Genomic DNA, 7,002 nt, shown 5'->3' with positions numbered 1-7,002 from the left:
CAACCTTGGAGAAAGCACTCCAACAACTATCCTACCTTGGTGAGGTCAGAGTTCTGTATTTAAATCATTTTTATCATAATTTGCATTCATCAACTATAACTGTACTTTTAGACTTTAAAATATTTTCTTAAATCCTAAACAGCTTAAGCTTAATCATAAGGCTATAACTATATAGCCTTTAACCTCCGCAGAGCCCTGGAAGGATAAATATCACCTGAGTAAACAGGAAGTGCAGAACAAGTAGCTTCCAGAACTGTAGGCATGATAAAGGTTTCTGGCCACCTGGTTAATCAGTCGACATTTTTCTGCATCATTAGAGTATCATCTTCAGCCTTCTGGCCCGGTGTATGACAGACTGTCCTGTGAAGCAGGAGTTACGAAGGACTGGCCTCTGTCCTTGCAAACCCCGGCAGTCAACTTCCATGTTCTGCTTGTCCAGTTGAAGCTAGAGCACTTTTTTTTTTAACCAGGTGTCAGCCTGCCACATTTGGAACAAATTTCATGAGTAGATTCTTCAATGCTACTCATCTTCTTTAAAGTGGAATGGGGTGTTGCTGAAAACTATCATGCCTATCATTAATAAAGAATCTTCAAATGCCATATTCTGTAGATATCTGAGGATTATGAAGACCATCTATCTGCCTATAGTATATCTGAATAGGCAAATGTTGCTTGTTTCTAGCTCTTTATTATCTGTTTGATTTAGAAAACATCTAAAGGAGGCTAAATAAAGCTCATGTCTATAATTAGCTAGACTATTACCTAACAAGACCATAAATTTGATTGATTATTAGTTTGCATTTCATAATTATTCTGAACAGTTTGCAATAACAGCTTTCCAGGACTAGTACTTCACGTTGCATTTTAAATGAGTAACGTAGGTACAGTACCTCAAACAGAAGTTAAAACATAAATATATACAGTGTGTTGTTTTAAAAAAAAACTTAAAGATGTATCAAATATACAAAACTCAATGCCAGTATAAACATATTTGACTTGTTGGTGTTCTTTAATTTAAAGTAGATTCGATACTCTACCCTCTTATCTTTTATTCCTATATCCCCTCTTTTCCTTCAATCCCTTCTCCCCCTCCTTCCCCAACACTACATAAGAGAGAAAGAAGAATAAAAAGAGAGAAATCTCTGAATATAACCTTCTATATTTTATTTTCTTCCTTGCCAAGATCATTTACAATTTGCAATCAACCCCCTAAGACAACAACAAACACACACCCATCACCCACCAGACAACCAAAAACTATCCACCCCCCTTGTTGGGTGACAGGGCATCATTCTCTTAAAACTGTTTCCTGCTATCTGAGGTTGACATTCTCTTTTGGGAGCCCTAAGAAAATTAGGATAATGGCCAAGGCCGAAGAAAGACGGCTGTATTATTGGTTGTCAAGTCTCCGTGTGACGGGAAAGTGCAAGCTTAACTGAAGTCCTGGTTGGAACAGTCTGTGAGTCTGTCCAGACTTATATCTTGGAGTTGTTTTGGATGCAGATTCTTCAGGAGAAGTTATTGAGGCAATCTGTGAGGTAGGATCATCTGGACTGTTAATCTGGTCTTTCTTTGGTATCTGGTTCTATTGCTCTGCAAACATAAACTTTCAAAGGTAATATACATTTGTGCAAAAGTATGTGAATAGAATTTGCTATGTGCACAGATCAGCTAAAGATTATTCCTTAATCTTGGAGTAGGTAAGGCGTGTGTCTTTTTTTTTTTTTTTTTTTTTAAGGTTAGTTTGAACTGTATAACCAAACTGTAGTATAAACATTCATCCATTTCATTTGAAAGGATGGAATAATGAATCCCAAGGACTCTGTATCCACCAAGATTTATTGGATAGACTTAGCTGGCTGGAGACAGTTTTATCTCAGCCAGTCTCAAAGATGTTCCCATGTAGAGGGGTCCATGTTCGTGTTACCTGTTTTGTTCTTGAAAATTTTTCCTTCATGTCTGTAGCCAAGACTTTCAGGAGGTCTCCTCTGATCAAATCTAATCTCTATTAATTTTGATGGTATTTATAGCTTTTTCTCCTCCTGTTGAAACAAAGACAAACAACCTCTTCGCTAACGCAATATATTTGTCCCTTCCATTCTGAAGTTAGGACATCCTTAAAATGGATGGGATGTTCTAATCCAGCCTTATATTGTAATATGCAAAAACTGTTTAATTGTATTAGCTGTATCCTGGAGCATTGTCTGTCTCAGTTTGTACAAGTATTCCCATAACTGCCATTACTTCTAATAAGTGTGTAATTAGAAAAACAGACTGTTCAGAACTTAAGGCAGCTGCCCGTTGAAATCCCGAGTATGTGTCTGTGGTATGGTGCACATACCTTGATTTTCCAAACTCTGATAAACAGAGCATACCCACGTGCCCAGTTTCATCTCTCCCAGTAGGTAATGGAGTTTGGCTATACAAAAAGAACAAGTGGGGCATTTCCTCATCATTTCCTTGGCTTGTTGCCAAGGGATAGCGAATCTTTAAAATTTTCCTGTTAACATGGTGCTTTTTAAAATGACAATTTGAAGCTTCTAGCATATTTCCTATGAATAGCTGATCAATTCCTTTATTGCCTTGTGTTAGGGATCCTGGTAAACCTGCATGGGATCTTGTATGTGTTATACATAGGGATGATTTCTAATGTCTGAATAAATGGTGACGCTAATCATCCTGAATGAGTTCAGTGGCCTCTATATGCAAAACAACTCTTTCTGCATATTGAGAGCCAATCACTACGTCAGTATATTCAAGAAAACCTAATAATGCCACAAGAACGGCATACAACTCTCATTTTCCAACTAAGATATTAGGGCCCTGAACCATTTTTACTAATTTTTCTGACTTGTAACATGACTTCTTTGCATCAGTATAGAATGTAGGGGCCCCAGAAGTCAGTGTCCCTTTTACTGTGTGAGAAAGAATCCAATTATTTCTTTTTATAAACTGAAGTCACTTGTGTTAAGGATTGGTTCTAATGCTGTTTTAATTCAATTCGGCTCACAAAGGACGTGTTCCCAGACACTAAGAGTCTCCACCCCCGGCCGGATTTGATTGGCAATAAAGAATTGCTTTACAGACAATGGCTGGGCAGATGGGCTGAGGTGGGATCTGGGGATTTGCACAGGTTAGGGACCAGGCGAGAGGAAAGAGAAGGAGAGTAATGTGACTAGGAAGAAGAAAGACCAGAGCTAAAGGTCAACACAGGCCACTTCCCCAATTGTGTTTGGGGTAACAGAGATGAAATATGGATTATAAAAGATGTTTGCTAGCACCGTTTGCTAGCAGCGTCAAGGATTAGAAATGTCCAGCCATTGAGCTAATCAAGGCATATTAAAATTAACTGGTGTGTGCATGTGTGTGTGGTTTCCATTTGAGAATCCAGATAGCTCTTGGTCAGATGTGTATGTGTGACCCATTGAGAGCTAGAGAGAGCTTAGCTAAATTACTGCTTCACATTTGATTCAGGGGCGTTCGTTTTTAATCTCTCCCCCAAAACTATTGCACGCTCTTTGCCAATATTCATTGTCTGCTCCTAATGAGGCTATTTCAGCATTAGTAAAAAGGTACCACAATTTCCGGCAATTGACAGCCTCATTTTTCCTTCTAGAGTCAACTCAGAAACCTTTTCTAAATAGGTTTTTAATTTTCTTATTGTTTGAGTGCTAAAAATGTCCATTCTAAGATGTAATCTCTTCCCTGCATAAGAATTTTGTGGGAAAATGAGTAGAAGTCAAAAGAACTAAAATACAAGTCACTGTTGGATCCAAATGGGCTGTATGTGTGCTCTGTAATTTCTTCTCTACCAGAGCCAATTCTTTTTCAGCCTGAGCTGATAATTTTCTTGAACTATTTAAGTCTGTATCACCTTGTAAGGTTTGAAAATAGATTATCTGACTTGTGAGTAATAACCTACTTATGGGCCTTAGCCAATTGATATCTCCCAACAAATTTTTTTTTAAATCATCAAGAGTTCTTAATTGATCTCTCCCAATTTGTACCTTCTGTGATTGGATTTTCTGCAGACCTATCTTATATTCTAGATAATTAATAGGATCTCTTCTTTGTAATTTTTTTTTTCAGGATCAATTTGTAATCCCCTACAAGACAAAATTCCCTTTACCCCATCAATTGTTTTTCCTAAGGTATCTCCATCTGAATCAGCCAACAAGATATCATCCATATAGTGGTAAATTATATTGAGGTGGATTGAGAAAATGGCTTATGAATTATTTCTAATGGTTGCTGTACAAAGTAGTGATGTAAGGCAGGACTATTCTACATTCCTTGTGGAAGCACTCTTCAATGATTACCTTTTTATTAAACAACTATCATTATAAACAGATATTAAGAAAGCAAACCTTTCTCTATCATGCCCTTGCAAAGACATTGTGAAAAGGCAGTCTTTGGATTAATCACTATAATAGACCATGTCTTAGGTAAACAAGGAAGCCAATGGATTCCAGGCTGTAAAGAGCCTACTGGTTGAATGATTTTGTTGACTTTTCTCAGATCTGTTAACATCCTTTATTTGCCAAATTTCTTTTTAATGACAAATGCAAGAGATTCCCAAGAGCTGCTGGGATCTTCTATATGTTAGGCCTCTAGCTTCTCTTGAACGAGCTCTTCTAGTGTCTGTAACTTTTCTTCTGTCATAGGTCATTGTTCTACACTAGTGAGTCAACCACCTTAGTGGTAGAGCTGTTGGTGTTCTACCAGCAGTGGGTCCCTCATGGAAAGCCTCTATTGTGTTCTGCTTATGGACAACTTGGACAGACTGTGACTCTTCTTGATAACATTTTGAATACCAGTGTGGCCACTGGGGTTCTGGACACCAGCCAGCATTATTTCCAGGAGGGCCTGGGGCTTCTGCTGGAGTTGTGGGCTAGCACATGGAAACAAGGGGCAAGGGTGCTATTAGGAAAGCTGGGCCAGGTCTGAGCAAGCATTGGACATCTATGAGTGGGTCCTACCTGGGGCTCTGGTACAGGCATGGCATCCAGTAGAGTAGTAGCTAGTTTGAGATTCTTTTCTTTTTTGAGTTACAGTCTTGCACTGTAACCTAGGCCTCAGCCTTCTGAGTGCTGGGATTACAAGTGTGCACCATCACACTTGGTTTTGTTCATATGTGTGTGTGCAGGTGGAAGCCAGAGAACAGTCTTAGGTATCATTCATTAAGGGCCACCTACCTTTTCATTTATTTATTTATTTATTTTTGCACTATTTTGGAGGCTGGGAGGTTACATATATCATTGCTCAGATATGGAAGTCAGATGTCAAGTCTCAGGTTTGTCCCTCCTTTGAGCACATGGGTTTCAGGGATTAAACTTGGGTCCTTGATCTTGTCACCAAGTACCAGGTGATCCATCTTAATGACTGTATCTAGTGTTTTGTTGTTGTTTTGTGGTTGTTGTTCTCTTTTTGTTTGTTTTTTTAGTTAGGGTCTCACTAAATAGCATCGGCTGGCTTAAAATTCACTGTGTAGACCAGGCTGGTATTGAACTCACAGAGATCCACTTGCCTTTGCCTCCTAGGTGCTGGGATTAAAGGCAATGTTACCATACCTAGTCCTCACCTTGTTTTTAGAGTCTCTCACTATCTTGAGACTTGACAAGTAGGCTAGACTGGCTGTATTGAGTCTCATGGACCCTTCTCTCCTTTACTTCCCCAGTTCTGACATTATAAACACACAACAGACCAGCTTCAACCAGGAGATTCTCTGACCCATGCATCCCCTATAGAGAGATCCAGGGTTATGGCTTTCCAGAGCCATAACCCATGCTAGGAGACTTTTTATTTTATTTTTATTTTATGGGATATGCTCTGTACTTACATTTCCCTTTTCCCCTGACTCCCATACCCCTCCCCTTCCCCTTGCTTCCATGAAGGTACTCCCTCTTCCAACCACCCTCTCCCGCCTCAGTGCCTTGGCATTCCCCTACTCTGGGAAAACGAGCCTTCACTGGACCAAAGGCCTCTCCTCCCATTGATGCCAGACAATTCTATCCTCTACTACATATGCAACTAGAGCCATGGGTCTCTCCATGTGTGCTCATTGGTTGGTGTTTTAGTCTCTAGGAATTCTGGAGGGTTTGGTTGGTTGATAATGTTGTTCTTCTCATCGGGTTGCAAACCCTTTCAGCTCCTTCAGTCCTTTCTTTAGCTTCTTCATTGGGGTCCTCGTGTTCAGTCCGATGGTTAGCAGCAAGCATCCTTCTCTGTATCAGTATGGCTCTGACCTAGCCTCTAAGGAAGCATCCACATCAGACTCCTGCCAGTAAGTACTTCTCGGCATCAGCAATAGTGCATGGGTTTAGTGGCTGCATATGGGATGGATCTCCAGGTGAGGTAGTCTCTGGATGGTCTTTTCTTCAATCCCTGCTCCCCTATTTGTCGCTAGGGGGCCTTTTTGGTGGCAGCTGTCTTCCAGTCACCCTGTTTCTGTGAGTAACCCAATACTCATTGGTTTGCCAAGTTGGACTTTGGTATAATCTCACTTTGGTCTGTTGTGGGTTTCCTGTTTGGGCCAAGTAGATGTGTGTGGTGTCTTCCTAGGAAAAGCCACACAGCATGGCCTCTATTGTCAAAGGGTTATTACTATGTCACTAACTAAAGTTAAACTCCAGAGGTTGGACTGAGAACCTACAAAATCTTCCTTCTGCCTTATTCCAGTGACTCCCAGAACACCACACAAGACTTGTCCAGAAAATATTAAACCTAGCTAAACCCTGTCAGCATTCACAAATTCAATACAGACTCCATATCTTTGTGAGGTGACAATACTGACTTGGGAACCTAGAGAAAAATAAGCAAGTGTCAGTATAAGAATGTCAAAGAGGAGCCACCTCACCCTAATGTCACCAAACACTTAAAAATAATTTTCAATATCTTTAAATGAATTTTTAAAGTTGGGGGGGGAGCTTAAGAGCTCCATTGTATGTAACTGATGCCCACTTTAAATGCCTGGTAGTATTTTTTTGAAAAAGAAAAAAGAAA

Source organism: Micromys minutus, assembly GCF_963924665.1.
Source record: "Micromys minutus genome assembly, chromosome: 32".
NCBI classification, from domain to species: domain Eukaryota; kingdom Metazoa; phylum Chordata; class Mammalia; order Rodentia; family Muridae; genus Micromys; species Micromys minutus.
The sequence above is the reverse complement of the archived record's forward strand: the minus strand, read 5'-3'. Positions refer to the sequence as shown.